Here is a 14294-nt window from a genome sequence, read left to right as displayed (position 1 = left end):
ACACAGAATTTTCAGAGTCACTTATCCCACTAGAGTTTGCCCTAATTTCCTTTACAGATACACAGAGTGGTTTCTGAATATATAATGGCACTACTAAAGGACTAAGGTGAGATACTACATGCCCTGAGCTGATGCTGTAAATCACCATTACAGAGCAGAGAGTTTGGAAAAACAGAAGCACTTTAGCATTAAAATATTCTGAGCCCTTACTCAATTGCAGCCTGGATGAGGCACATAGTACCATGGTTTAATTGCTTAGATGGTGTGGGGTGATAGGTTGGACTTGATGATCTCAAAGGTCTTTTCCAACCTGGTTAATTCTGTATTCTGTACTATTCCATAAAGGACAAGGAAATCAAGCCAGCAAAGGATAAATGCAGGGGAGATAGCCAACTGAGTAGAACTTCCTGAGGTATTTTTAAAGCACAATTTACCAGTCCAACTAGGAAAGTTGGGGTATCTTGTAAAGGTACAGCAATGTCTAAACTAAACCAGGTACACCCTGAACAGCAGACTTTCAGTCCATACCTACATCACTGCATAATTCTGCTTTCTGGAGTGAAATGTTTAGGTAGCAATTTAGATTGGGAAGCTCCATGGAATATGGTTAAAAGAAAACATCATAATCTTAATCTCAAAAGCAATTTGTCCTTGCTGTCCATGTCTTATCAGTTTGAACTGCTGATCCTGTGTGGGAAAAGAGAGGTATTGAAAGAAAACTCTCTTTCCCTGCCATCATATTATTGAGCTCATCTTGTACTTGGTACATATATTACGAAGCCATCAGTTTTGCAGTTAACTTTTTTCACCTCTAAAAGAATGGAAACTTCTCAGCCTTTAGGAGCCATAATGAAGGCTGCAATGAACTAGAAATGAATGAGCAAGGCAACCAAGAACTCAGATTTAAAAGGCACTCTAGATAAATGCTTATATTTATTTTCCCTGGAGCTCTGAACTCAATTTTGGCTCAATGATGCTTACCAGTAAAATGAACTTTGCATGACATTATAGCTTTGTGAAGTAGAAAACTGTCCCACATGGAAAACCAGAGCAAAAATGTGTGGTGTTTGCTGGCTGAGCACAGGGCAGAATGACTTCCCTGCTCCTGCTGGCCACACTATTCCTGATGCAGGCCAGGATGCCATTGGCCTTCTTGGCCACCTGGGCACACTGGACACCTCACACTAGATCTAGATACATCCAGCCTGGCTGCAAAAACCTCCAGGGATGAGGCTTCCACCACCGCCCTGGGCAACCTGTGCCAGTCTCTCACCACCCTCATGGGGAAGAACTTCTTCCTAACATCCAATCTGAACCTACCCATCTCTAATTTTCTTCCCTATTTCCCCCAGGCCTGTCACTCCCTGACTCCAGCTTTTGTGGATGATTAAGAGGAAAATAACCTCTTGAGTATCAAGTGAAAAAAATAAAGGGAACTTCTCCCTATGTTTATTGCTTGGGGTGGGGAGAGGTGTGCAGAGGCAGAGAGGGGTGGAAGAAGACCAAGGTTATTTGGGGTTGGAGAGCTTTGTAGCTTAATGCCCGTGTCCTGGGACACCTCCCAAGAAATGCACTTCTGCAATCTGAACCCCCTAAGAGTATATTTGTATCCATTTGAAATAGGCTCATTGTATATCTCTATACCTTGAGCAATAGCACAGAACATAAAAGCCTGGGCTTTTGTCTTGTTTTGCTTTGTTGGGAGAGCACTTACATCCTTCCAGAAAGCCTGCATTTCAGCCTTGCACTGGATGAACACACTCCAGCCTACCTCCCATCACTGCCACACAGAGCACCAGTCCCTAAAGGAAGTTACAGTTGAACTCCCTAAAGGAATTTGCAGTTGAACTGAACAGAAAAAGTTCTCCACTTCTTGGTCCAGCAGCTCCCTTGTGCCAGAAGGACCCAACAGACAGCTCACAGTCTCACGATACACTGCAGGCATTTTTTCAACTGAGCTCTAGAAAAAGAGCTAAGCAGTAATCAACACCATATGTTATTCAATTAGCTAGTAATACAGATCTATTTCTCAAGCCTGTACTAACTTAATGGAGCACTTTGGGTGGTTTGGAACTATTTAAAGGCCAAGCAATTAATTTACAAACATCATCTTCCAAAATCTGAGAAGCACAGCTGTGGTGACTTACAGCCAGAGCCAAGCCATGAAAATTCCCTCGTTTGCTTTTTGACTGAAGCAGTTTTCAGGGATCACCCTTGAGGAGATAAAGATTTCTGCCTAAAATAGAGCCCAATGAAAACACAGGTTCAACCTCGTGTCTGATAGCCAGGCCCTGAGGGATGCTCTTCCCCATGCAGGCAAAGCAATCCACTTGCATTGCCTCACCTCCATCTCCATCTGCTGCACAACATAGTTAAAACCACGAAAGACACAGGCAGCAAAGTGTTACAGTTTGAAAAGGGAACTTTAGCCTTAGGCTGCAAAGACTGAAAGTAAAACAAATTACCACTGGATGCAAAGGGAAAATAATGCTAAGGTCTACAGAATTCATTGGCTTGCTACTGGGGATAGAGAGCAGCTCCTGCTCACTTTTCTGCTCCTGTGCTTCTGTTTGCAACTTCTCTCTCTTCAGTGGCCTTGCCAGGGCATCTCTGTTGTGACTACTTTGTGAGGTGACAGGAAGGAGGGAGGGAGTGGGGAGGAAGTGAACGGTGCCCCTGGATCCATCCAGGGGGGTATGAGGAGTTTCTGTGTGGTTTATAAACTGGAAATATCTCTATCTAGTACATCTCTTGTATATTTTGTGTATATTCATTACATTGCATGTTTCTAGGCTGTAGTTTGCTTGTAAATAGAGCTTCACTTGCTTCCCTCCCAAACTCAGCTGGTCTGGAGCTTTTATTTGGGGGGTAGTTTCTCCAAATGAGTTGGGGGGATAATTTCAACCCTCCCCACAAAGCTATGAAGGCTCTGCCTGTGAAGACAACTTTTTATTGCCATGCACAATGAAGAGTCTTAGTTTTCCCATATTCTTAATTTCTACATTTGAGAATTCCACTCACAGCCCCAAAGCTCCTGTCAGCAGTACCCTGAATCACATGGGCTCAAAAGGAACGGGCAGAAATGTCATGAGCTGGCAGTTCGGAATGTCTGCACTAGACAAAGCCCTGAGAAGGCAGGCAGTCAAGTACAGGTTTGAAAGGTCAGTAAAAAAACACCAAATATGCAGATTGTGCAAGTTGTTAACTGAGTGAGGCACAAATGAGAGCATTTAGCAGGCTGCAGAGACAGGTGTAAGGGAAAAGAAAGAACAGGTGAAAGGACAGCTGACCTTTTCCCACAGAATTACTGAAATCTGTAGTACACCTCACACTGCAGCAGCTCACAGCCACGTCCAGCCTGACCTTCGAAACCTCCAGGGATGAGGCTTCCACCACCTCCCTGGGCAACCTGTGCCAGTCTCTCACCACCCTCATGGGGAAGAATTTCTTCCCAACATCCAATCTGAACCTCCCCACTTCTAGTTTTTTCCATTCCCCCCAGTCCTATCACTCCCTGACACCCTCAAAAGTCCCTCCCCAGCTTCCTTGTAGCCCCCTTCAGACACTGGAAGGCCACAACAAGGTCTCCTCAGAGCCTTCTCTTCTCTGGACTGAATAGCCCCAAATCCCTCAGTCTGTCCTCACAGGGCTTCACTTATGCAGCTGGGGAATTATTTTAGCACAGAGCCTATCTATCTGTGTCACATTTCTAATCACCTTTTCATAGCAGTACCCAGACATAATGCATTTATAGAAATGCTTATGCATCAAAGCTAAAAATGTGCAGAGGGAATCTAATTACTACTCACTATTAGTGAATGCAGATGTATTCTCAAGGTAGGACTGCTACAACGCCACAGAGTGAGCGTATGTCCCAGTGCACAGCCATGAAAATGGATCATAGACTCTCAGGACCCAAAAAGACCTCCTGGGCAGTAAGATATTTGTGACGATAACTTACGATTCCTTCCATCGATTTCCCACGAGCGAAACGGACTCCTCTGTGTGGGCTACAGTGCAAAACTACTCCAGCTGAGGGTGAAGGACTTTCAGTTCCATTGGTCACCTTCAGTCTCTCTCAACCTGACAGGGTAGGCTGAAATTATTGAAAGCTTGTGATTTCTCCCTCCCCTCCTCCAGTGGAGGACAGCACAGCCAATGAGGATGACATCTCCTCCAAGCCAAAGCAGCAGCAACCTTCCTCCACAGACCCAAACCACCTTGTGGGGTGGTGGGGTTGGTAATATAATTCCTCTTCTCTCTCCCTCTCTCCCTCTGTTTTTTCCCTCTCTCTCTCCCTCTGTTTTTTCCCTCTCTCTCTCCCTCTGTTTTTTCCCTCTCTCTCTCCCTCTGTTTTTTCCCTCTCTCTCTCCCTCTGTTTTTCCCCTCTCTCTCTCCCTTCTTCTGTTCCCTCCACTTTATTCTGTTAATAAATGGCCTCGAGGGCTGTTGATATTTTGGCCTCCTTTGTGCCTCTAATTTCACAACATGGGAACATTCAAAAGAACTGAGGCCCCTTCCTTCTCCAGACTGAGACACAGGGACCTGCAACTAGGTAATGTTGCTGAGAACATCATGTAACCTGCCCTGGAATGTTTCCAGAGATGAGACATCTACCACCTCTTTGGGCAACCTGTGCCAGTGTTTCACCACCCTCACTGTAAATAAATTCCCTCCGAGGAAAGGTGCCGCAGTGAGGACTGGGCATGACAAAGAATTCAATCCAAATTAACTGGTTTTTGGAGAAGTTAGGGAAGTGTTAAATATGTCTGGGTACCAGTACCCACACTGTTAACTATGAGGGTACTAGTGACCCTTAGCTACTGACAGAGCTTCACAGCATGCTGCTCCTTCCAGTAAAAACCAGGTATCTAACTGAATGCATACTCCTAAACCAGGATGACAGCCACTGAATTCAGTGGCACAAACCTAGTGCAACGAAAGCAGAGTGTAGACAGGGAGGTTGTAGCCAGGAGGGGGTTGGTCTCTTCTCCCAGGCACCCAGCACCAGAACAAGAGGACACAGTCTCAGGCTGTGCCAGGGGAGGTTTAGGTTGGATGTTAGGAAGAAGTTCTACACAGAGAGAGTGATTGCCCATTGGAATGGGCTGCCTGGGGAGGTGGTGGAGTCACCATCACTGGAGGTGTTCAGGAGGAGACTTGACAGGGTGCTTGGTGCCATGGGTTAGTTGTTTAGGTGGTGTTGGATTGGTTGATGGGTTGGACACGACGATCTTGAAGGTCTTGTCCAACCTGGTCTGGTCTGGTCTGGTCTGGTCTGGTCTATTCTATTCTATTCTATGCTATTCTGTTCTGTTCTGTTCTATCCCCATTTTCCTTCTTTCAAGAAATTCCCACAGTGTTTTCAGCAGCTCAGCAGTCCCCATCATTTCTGCTGCTCACTTTTGGAATTCATGGCATCTTTTCCTGCTTGGGGTAAAGAACACTTAGAGCACTCTCAGTGTTTGATGTACGTCCACCCTAGAAGAATAGAAATGAAACCCCTTTATGAATTTAGCCCTAGACTACAAGACAATTCACACTGGCAGTCTCAAGGAATTTTAATGGGATTACTTACATGAGTAGGAACTTATTACATGACAAAAGCTTTGCAAGACTGCAAAGCTTTTCTAACAGGAAAAGGAAATGTTTAATAATGCAAAAGTACAAAGATTACAATAGCTAAGATAGCCTGGTGGGCTGCATGCCTCACAGTGCTGCAAAACAGGCACTGTTCATTTAATGAACATCCAACCAGTCAGCTGAGTTTAGCTTCCTGAGAAGATCTGGCTGCAGCAGGAGAAGCATAGCCAGCAGGCTGAGGGAGGTAATTCGCCCCCTCTGCTCCGCTCTGGTGAGATCACACCTGGAGCACTGCATCGAGTTCTGGGGCCTCTATTGCAGGAAGGATCTGGAGGTGCTGGAAGGTGTCCAGAGAAGGGCCACAAGGATGAGCAGGGGGCTGGAGCTGCTCTGCTCTGGACACAGATTGAGAGACTTGGGGTTGTTCATTCTGGAGAAGAGAAGGCTCCCAGGAGACCTACTTGTGGCCTTCCAATATCTGAAGTGGGCTACAAGAAAGCCAGGGAGGGACTTTTAAGGGTGTGAGGTAGTGATAGGACTGGGGGGAATGGAGCAAAACTAGAAATTCTTCCCCATGAGGGTGGTGAGAGCCTGGCACAGGTTGCCCAGGGAGGTGGTGGAAGCCTCATCCCTGGAGGTGTTTGCAGCCAGGCTGGATGTGGCTGTGAGCAACCTGCTGTAGTGTGAGGTGTCCCAGCCCATGGCAGGGGGATTGGAACTGGCTGAGCCTTGAGGTCCCTTCCAACCCTAACAATTCAATGATTCTATGATCTGTAAGGCACTAAAGATCCAAACAATATCACATTACTACTTCTACTGTAAACTTTAATAATGTCAGATTTATTTCTTCCCTGAAAAAATTTCTTCTTTCACAGGAGAAAAATTGTTGAAATAGGATGTAATGGATAGAAACTCCAGCACAGGAGGCTCCATCTCAACATGAGGAGGAACTTCTTCACTGTGAGGGTCCCAGAGCACTGGAAGAGGCTGCCCAGAGAGGCTGTGGAGTCTCCTTCTCTGGAGCCTTTCCAGACCCCTCTGGATGTGTTCCTGTGTGACCTGTGCTAGGTTCTGTGGTCCTGCTCTGGCAGGGGGTGGGACTCGATGATGTCTGGAGGTCCCCTCTAGCCCCTGGCATCCTGTGATCATGCAACAACCAAGATGACACAAAAATGAAAGCAAAAGCATCTGTCACTGCCCATGTATTCACTTTTGTTTCATCTTGCTGGCAATCCATTTGAAATCCTTGTCACATTTTCATTTGCCTTGTCGCAGCCATCCGAAGAGCAAACACTGCGTGAAAGCAAAGCCATCAAAACGCCTCCCAAAATCAAAGGACTGAACAAGTGACCTTCCCCTAAGCCAGGGCACACATGAGATTACTCCAACCTACCTTTCACTTCCCTACTTCAGACAAAATCATTGTTCTTTGGAGTAGCATTTTCTCGACCCACCCCTTGATGTCACTTGCAATCAGCACTGCTCTCAGGCAGCTAATGAGCAGGGGTTGCTCACCTCACGGTGCAAGTGTCACCCACTGCAGCACGCCTTGCTCCTGCAGGATGCACCCATCTGAAACAACACACACTCGCTCTCAGCAACTGCCTTTCACAAATCACTTGATTATTGATCACTGCACATATTGCTCTGCATTGACTGAACCACATCACTGCTCTCCTGCCGTTTCAGCAAACTCTGAAACTTCTCTTGCAAGAGGAACTCACAGAAAAACCAAGACAATGATCTTTAAAACTGGACACTTCTTACTCTATCAAGACTATTTGCAATGATCTGTGTTTAAACCAGAATAAACCAGAATAAACCAGGTTGGAAGAGACCTGCAAGATCATCATGTCCAACCCATCAACCAATCCAACACCACCTAAACAACTACCCCATGGCACCAAGCACCCCATCAAGTCTCCTCCTGAACACCTCCAGGGATGGTGACTCCACCACCTCCTTGGGCAGCACATTCCAATGGGCAATCACTCTCTCTGTATAGAACTTCTTCCTAACATCCAACCTAAACCTCCCCTGGTGCAGCCTGAGACTGTGTCCTCTTGTTCTGGTGCTGGCTGCCTGGGAGAAGAGACCAACATCCACCTGGCTACAACCTCCCTTCAGGTTTACCTAAGAAAAAAGCAAATAAATATACTTTGCCCATTATACTTGCAAAATCTTTACCTGGAAGTAAGCAGCAAGAGGAGTTGGTTACCCCCCTGTCATGCATTCTGCTTTACATCATCACTGTTTTATAACAGAGGTTGTTCCAGTAGTGCAGAATCCAGTGATCTATAACACACATGGCATGGTGTTAGGAGTGAACGGCCACCAACCACTTGAGATTCCAGGGGGAATTATTGTGAAGCTTTGCCACAAAAAAAACCCAGAAACAAAACCAAAACCAACAACAACCAAACCCAACACAAACAAAGAAAAACCAACCAACCAAACCCAGCTTCTCTCTGTCCTGCCAAACAACTTCAATCCTTGTATAGGATGAATAACTTCTAGACCAACAGTAAAGCTTCATTAACTGCATGTACTTATGTGTGCAGAAATACTATCTGTGTGTATACAGATACACACTTTTAAAGTTGTGAAAGAGAGAGAATCATAGAATTGTCAGGGTTGGAAGGGACCTCAAGGATCAGCCAGTTCCAACCCCCCTGCCACCTCACACTACAGCAGGTTGCCCAGAGCCACATCCAGCCTGGCCTTCAAAACCTCCAGGGATAAGGCTTCCACCACCTCCCTGGGCAACCTCTCCCAGGCTCTCACCACCCTCATGGGGAAGAACTTCTTCCTCACATCCAATCTCAATCTACATATTTCTAGTTTTCTTCCATTCCCCCCAGTCCTATCACTTCCTGACACCCTAAAAAGTCCCTCCCCAGCTTTCTTGTAGTCCCCTTCAGATACTGGCAGGCCACAATTAGGTCTCCTCAGAGCCTTTTCTTCTCCAGATTGAACAGCCCCAACTCTTTCAATCTGTCTCCATAGCAGAGCAGCTCCAGCCCTCTGCTCATCCTCATGGCCCTTCTCTGGACACCTTCCAGCACCTCCAGACCCTTCCTGTAATAGGGGCTCCAGAACTGGAGGCAGTACTCCAGGTGGGGTCTCACCAGAGCAGAGCAGAGTAGAGGGGGAGAATCACCTCCCTTGACCTTGGCTATACTTCTGTTGCTGCATCCCAGGCTCTGGTTGGCTTTACTGGGCTGGAGGTGTACACTGCTGGCTCATGTTGAGCTTCTTATCCACCAATATTAACTGAGACATCTGAGCAACTGCTCAAGGTCAAAACCCCTGGAAATTCTCTCTTAAAGAGCTTGGCCAAAATCAAACTTTTTCCCATAAGCAAGGGAATGATGTTTTTTTCAACATTTTTCCCCCTACAGATTATGTTGTAATGAGAAAGAAAAGAAAAGGGCTGAGCGTGCTGTGGCCCAAGCAACACTAAGTCACTGTTTCCTGTTTTGTTCTGCACAAGAATGTCCTCATTGCAGCCAATCCATACAGCCAGTGTCACCAACACCTACCAACAAGTGTTCAAAGCTGTTACTGGTTTAAGGCAGGAGCCAAAGCAGCTATCCCTATTCCTGCTGACACTATTTGAACCATCAAAAGAGATATCAGAAGGGGGGTGGATTTTCTCAGAGAGCAAGCCTTCTAGAAGCATAAGTGCCCAGGTGGCAAAGTATGACATGAGAGAGAGCAGCCAACAGCCTGAACACAAGCAAGTTTCACAGTGGCACAGGGTTTTTGCCACGCTTGTGAACACAGCCCAGGATTTTATCCTCATGAGAGAGCACTGGGATTAGCACTGACAGATGCTGACCCAAGATCCTGTTATTTCCCTTGCAGCAAGTCTTTCACTCACCACAGAGATAATAAACAGCAACCCTGACAATCAAACACGATGAATTCTGTTACAAAAGCAAGCTCTTCCCTCTCCAAGCTTTTCTCTCATGCTGACTGTGTAGAACTCATCCTTCAGATATGAACTTTTGAGCTCCACTGATCTTCAAGGAGGAAAAGCAGCAGAAACCCCTGGAGTTAGGCCCCTGGTAATGTTACCTACATCCATAACCATTCACATGTGAAGGTGACTGTCCCATTTCAGTGGTGCCCAGTGATAGGACAAGGAGCAACAGGTGCAAATTAGAACACAGGAGGTTCCACCTCAATGTGAGGAGACACTTCTGTATGGTGAGGGGGATGGAGCACTGGAACAGGCTGCCCCTAGAGGTTGTAGAGTCTCCTTGTCTGGAGACTAGGAACACCTGCCAGGATGCATTCCTGGGCAGGCTACCCTGGGTGGTCCTGCTTTGGCAGGGGCATTGGACTCTATATCTGGAGGTCCCTTCCAACACCTTAACATTCTGTGGTTCTGTCAGCTTGGTAAGATTGGGCATGTGTAAATTTGTGGGGCATTAGAACTGCAATCCAGGCTTATGCCAAAGAACAAGCAGACAGGAAAGCACCACAAGGCTAATCTTTAGGAAACTCAAGGCAAAACTCCTTCCTTTCTTCACAGTCCCACGTGCTGTCTCCCTGCCTGTGGTGGGTTTGAGAATTCCCCCCAAAATACATCACCAGACTAGCACAGAAGGTTTGGAAGCAAATGAGGCCCTGTTTACAAGCAAACTGCAATCTAGAAACATGAAATGTAATGAATGTGCACAAAATATATGTACATATGTTTAGAATTTAGCAGCAATACCAAGAGCCCTCTGGGCAAGGCGGTGGGCCACCAACAGCCTCCTTCTCCACTCCCCACCCCCCTTCCCCTCCCCCCTGCACAAGGGAAAGGGGAGAAAGCAGTTAGCAATAGCCTGCTAGTACTCAGCCACAACAGGGAATGCAGCCAAGGTCAGCAAAGCCAAGCAGAAGCACCACCTAGTAGCAGACAGAGTGGAGAAGCAAAAAGAGACAGAAATGTTTATGCAGCTTTGATCCACATTAGCAAAGCCAATGGAGTGATGTAGGCAAATCAGTTGCTATTATTTTGCATCCAACATTATGAAGGGCTGGAATACTTTAGTAGTTGGAAAACAGAAGTAGAATTGGGAAGATTGGATATATTCACTATTACATTTTCTTCATTACCTGGAGGAGCTGGAGGAAAACACCTTGCAGAGCAGCACTCAGTGTCACCAGCAGTGACCTTGTTGAAAGGTTTCTACTGTCTCTGCAAATTTTGTCCAATTCCTGCCTGCATCTGGGTGAAAGCACTTCAGTCAGTCATGCAATTGCCAAGTGCAGTAGGAGGTGAAACTGAATTCATGCTTTCTAGGCTCCTAAATTAGCACAGATTCTAGCACTAATGGACTATTTCTCTCCTTTCCTTCCAGCCTCCCTCTGCTCTGTTTCTCTTACTTTTCTATCCAGCTTTATTTTTTGAGGGATTTCTGTGATTTTAAGGAAAACTGACAAATAACTTTTCTTGTTTCAATCACAGAATGTTAGAGGATGGAAGGGGCCTCAAGAGATTACCCAGTCCAACCCCCCTGCCAGAGCAGGAGCACCTAGAGCAGATCACACAGGAACACATCCAGGCAGGTTTTGAATATCTCCAGAGAGGGAGGCTCCACAACCCCCCTGGGCAGCCTCTTCCAGGGTTCTGTCATCCTCACAGGGAAAAAATTCTTCCTCCTGTTTCACATGGAACTTCCTCTGCCTCAGCTTCCCCCACTGCCCCTTGTGCTGTCATTGGGCATCCCCCAGCAGAGCCTGGCTCCAGCCTCTGGGCACTCACCCTGCACAGCTTTATCGACATGAATGAGGTCACCCTCAGGCTGCTCCTCTCCAAGCTACAGAGCCCTCAGCTCCCTCAGGCTCTGCTGATAAGGGAGATTCCCATGGGTATGTCTCCAATTCCTTAACAGAAATCCCTGTGTAATAATAATTTCAAACTACCTTAGCCTAAACCCATCACTGAATAAGGAACACAGGGAAATATTCCTGGTAGTCACACAGACATCCAAAAGAACCTTATGTTGTGTATTGGAATTCTAGAGCATCAAATTTGAGTCATTATTAGTGTGACATTATGGGATTGAGACACTTCCCCAAATGTATTCACCAGGCAACAGAACAGTGTGACTGCTCAAAGTGCTAAAGGGATTGGGAATCCATTTATGGGTGCTTTCATGTATGCCAAGTACCTTCTTCTGCATTGCTGCAAGAATACTCTGTTCTTTAATTTCATCAATTAATTTGCTAATACTTGTTGAGTGCTTTGACCATGTAACATTCCCAGACCAGCTGAGTGCTCTTACCAAAACAATATGGGACCTCCAGGGATCATCAGGTCCAACCCCCCTGCCAGAGCAGCATCACCCAGGGCAGTCTGCACAGCAATGCAGCCAGGTGGGGTTTGAATGTGGCCAGAGAAGGAAACTCCACAACCTCTCTGGGCAGCCTGCTCCAGGACTCTGTCACCCTCCCTGTAAAGAAGTTTCTCCTCATGTTGAGGTCTAATCTTCTCTGTTCCAGCTTGTCCCTGGTGTTCCTTGGCTTATTGCTGTGCACCACTGAGAAGAGCTTGGCCCCCTCCACGTGATACCCACCCCTCAGCTATTGATAGACATTGATCAGATCCCCTCTCAGCCTTCTCTTCTCCAGACTTAACAGCCCCAGGGCTCTCAGTCTCTCTTCACAGGAGCAATGCTCAAGTCCCCTAAGCATCCTCGTGGCTCTCCCTTGGACTCTCTCCAGCAGGTCTCTGTCTCTCTTGACCTGGGAGCCCAAAGCTGTACTCAAGCAGTCTCATGGCAGATATCTTTCCAATGGAATCATTTAGAATTCTCTGTAGTTTTCCTTTTGCACTCAATAGTGAGTTATTTACATTCCTTTACTTTTCTGCTCTAAATCTGTAACAAAATTTTAAAGGCATAGCCTGAAACTACCACAATCATCTTCTACAGAAGCAGCAACCCTGCTTGCTTTGAAAGAGCCTGCTTCAAATGCAGTTCCTTGACATAAGTGGATGACATGCAGGTTCCCCAGCACAGGCATAAAGCCCACACCTCCTGGGGAAGGGTAGGAAGAGAGACAGCAGTGGGTAATCTGACACACCAGCTTCCTAACTTCTGCTTTTTTATCACAGGAGTACAGGCCAGAGAGCAGGACTGCACTACAAGGGCACTCTGCAAAGGCCTCACTCTTTCAAAAGGCTATTTGCCTTTTCATCTGCAATTCAGTAATCAAATTTTACTGGACACAGGAAAGCCTCCAAGCCACTGCAGAAAAGCCTAGAACTGGTGAACATCAACTCTCTTCAGAAACAGGGCTCCAGCATACATTTCTCTTTCACTTCAATGAGCTCACACCTTCAGAGGTTTTAGCTGAGGTACAAATTCAAAACTCAAACAATCAAAGCCATTAATATCTTAAACTCAGCCCAGGTTCACAAACCTGGGTTAACTTAGGCTTGATACTTCTTGTTGAAATACAACTCACATGCTCTAACATTCCACTATAAAACTCTTCAATAAGCTTGCTCTGGACCCAGCAATTTGATTCAAAGCATTAAATCCATGCCAGAGGCTGTTCAAATCTTAGAGACATTCAACACATCCCAGTAAACATCAGTTCTTCAATGTCAGCACTTAACAACAGCCTTAACACTTGCTCTGTACATCCTACTGAGCACAAGGAGTGGTCTAGCAGGAAGTTTCAAGGGCAGGCATTTCATTCTCTCTCTTGGCATCATAGATTTAAAGATCCCAAACAGCCTTTTTCTGCCTTTCCTGGAAATAGTCAAGGTCAGGTTGGATGGGGCTCTGAGCAGCCTGACATAGTTAAAAATGACCCTGCTAACTGCAGGCAGGGAGCTGGACTAGCTGACCTTTAAAGGCCCCATCCAACACCAAACATTCTGTCATTCTGCAATGTCCACTCTTACTCACCAGCTAATCAAAACAAACAAGAAAAGCTCTTCACCCAAATCATATATTCAGGTGAAATAATGTTAAAACTGTGAAAAAAGCAGTATATAATAGAAAATACCTTCCACCACCTCCCTGGGCAGCCTGTGCCAGTGTCACACCACCCACACATGAGGTTCAGAATTTCCTCCTAAACATCCAATCTGAATCTCCCCGTTTCTAGTTTTGCTCCATTCCCCCAAGTCCTGTCACTACCTAGCATCTTAAAAAGTCCCTCCCCAGCTTTCTTGTAGCCCTCTTCAGATACTGGAAGGCCACAATTAGGTCTCCCTGGAGCCTTCTCTTCTCCAGACTGCACAGCCCCAACTCCCTCAGTCTGTCCTCACAAGAGAGCAGCTCCAGCCCTCTGCTCATCCTCATGGCTCTTCTCTGAATACCTTCCAGCACCTCCAGATCCTTCCTGTAATAGGGGCTCCAGAACAAGTCCATTCTTGGACACCAAGCTGGGGGCAGGTATTGATCTGTTACAAGGTAGGAGGGCTCTGCAGAGGGACTTTGACAGGCTGGACAGATGGACAGAGTCCAAGGATATGAGTTTTAACACATCTAAATGCCAGGTTCTACTCATTGGCCACAACAACCCCATGCATCACTACAGGCTGGAAACAAGAGTGGCTGGAGAGCAGCCAGGCAGAAAGAGACCTAGGGATACTGGTTGACAATAGGATTAACATGAGCCAGCAGTGTGCCCAGGTGGCCAAGAAGGCCAATGGCATCCTGGCCTGCATCAGGAACAGTGTGGCCAGCAGGAGCAGG

The 14294-nt window shown here is 46.5% G+C and overlaps 1 protein-coding gene across 3 annotated transcripts in view; it reads right to left on the bottom strand.

The window, feature by feature from the left end:
• The window catches only part of ZNF385D (zinc finger protein 385D), a 389020-nt gene that overhangs the window by 307043 nt on the left and 67683 nt on the right, over positions 1-14294 (bottom strand). Inside the window, exon 1 of one of the 3 annotated variants that reach the window (XM_068152312.1) lies at positions 3962-4000. The exons of the other annotated variants lie outside the window; for them this stretch is intronic. The gene's annotated coding sequence lies outside the window, so the exon portion shown is untranslated. Of the gene's footprint in view, positions 1-3961; positions 4001-14294 lie in introns of those variants that run through there. 3 annotated transcript variants of the gene reach the window in all.

This window comes from Melanerpes formicivorus, unplaced genomic scaffold, assembly GCF_026170545.1.
Source record: "Melanerpes formicivorus ecotype bairdi unplaced genomic scaffold, bMelFor1.0.p_v2 SCAF_23, whole genome shotgun sequence".
In the NCBI taxonomy this organism is placed as follows: Eukaryota; Metazoa; Chordata; class Aves; order Piciformes; family Picidae; genus Melanerpes; species Melanerpes formicivorus.
The sequence above is the reverse complement of the archived record's forward strand: the minus strand, read 5'-3'. Positions and strand labels throughout refer to the sequence as shown.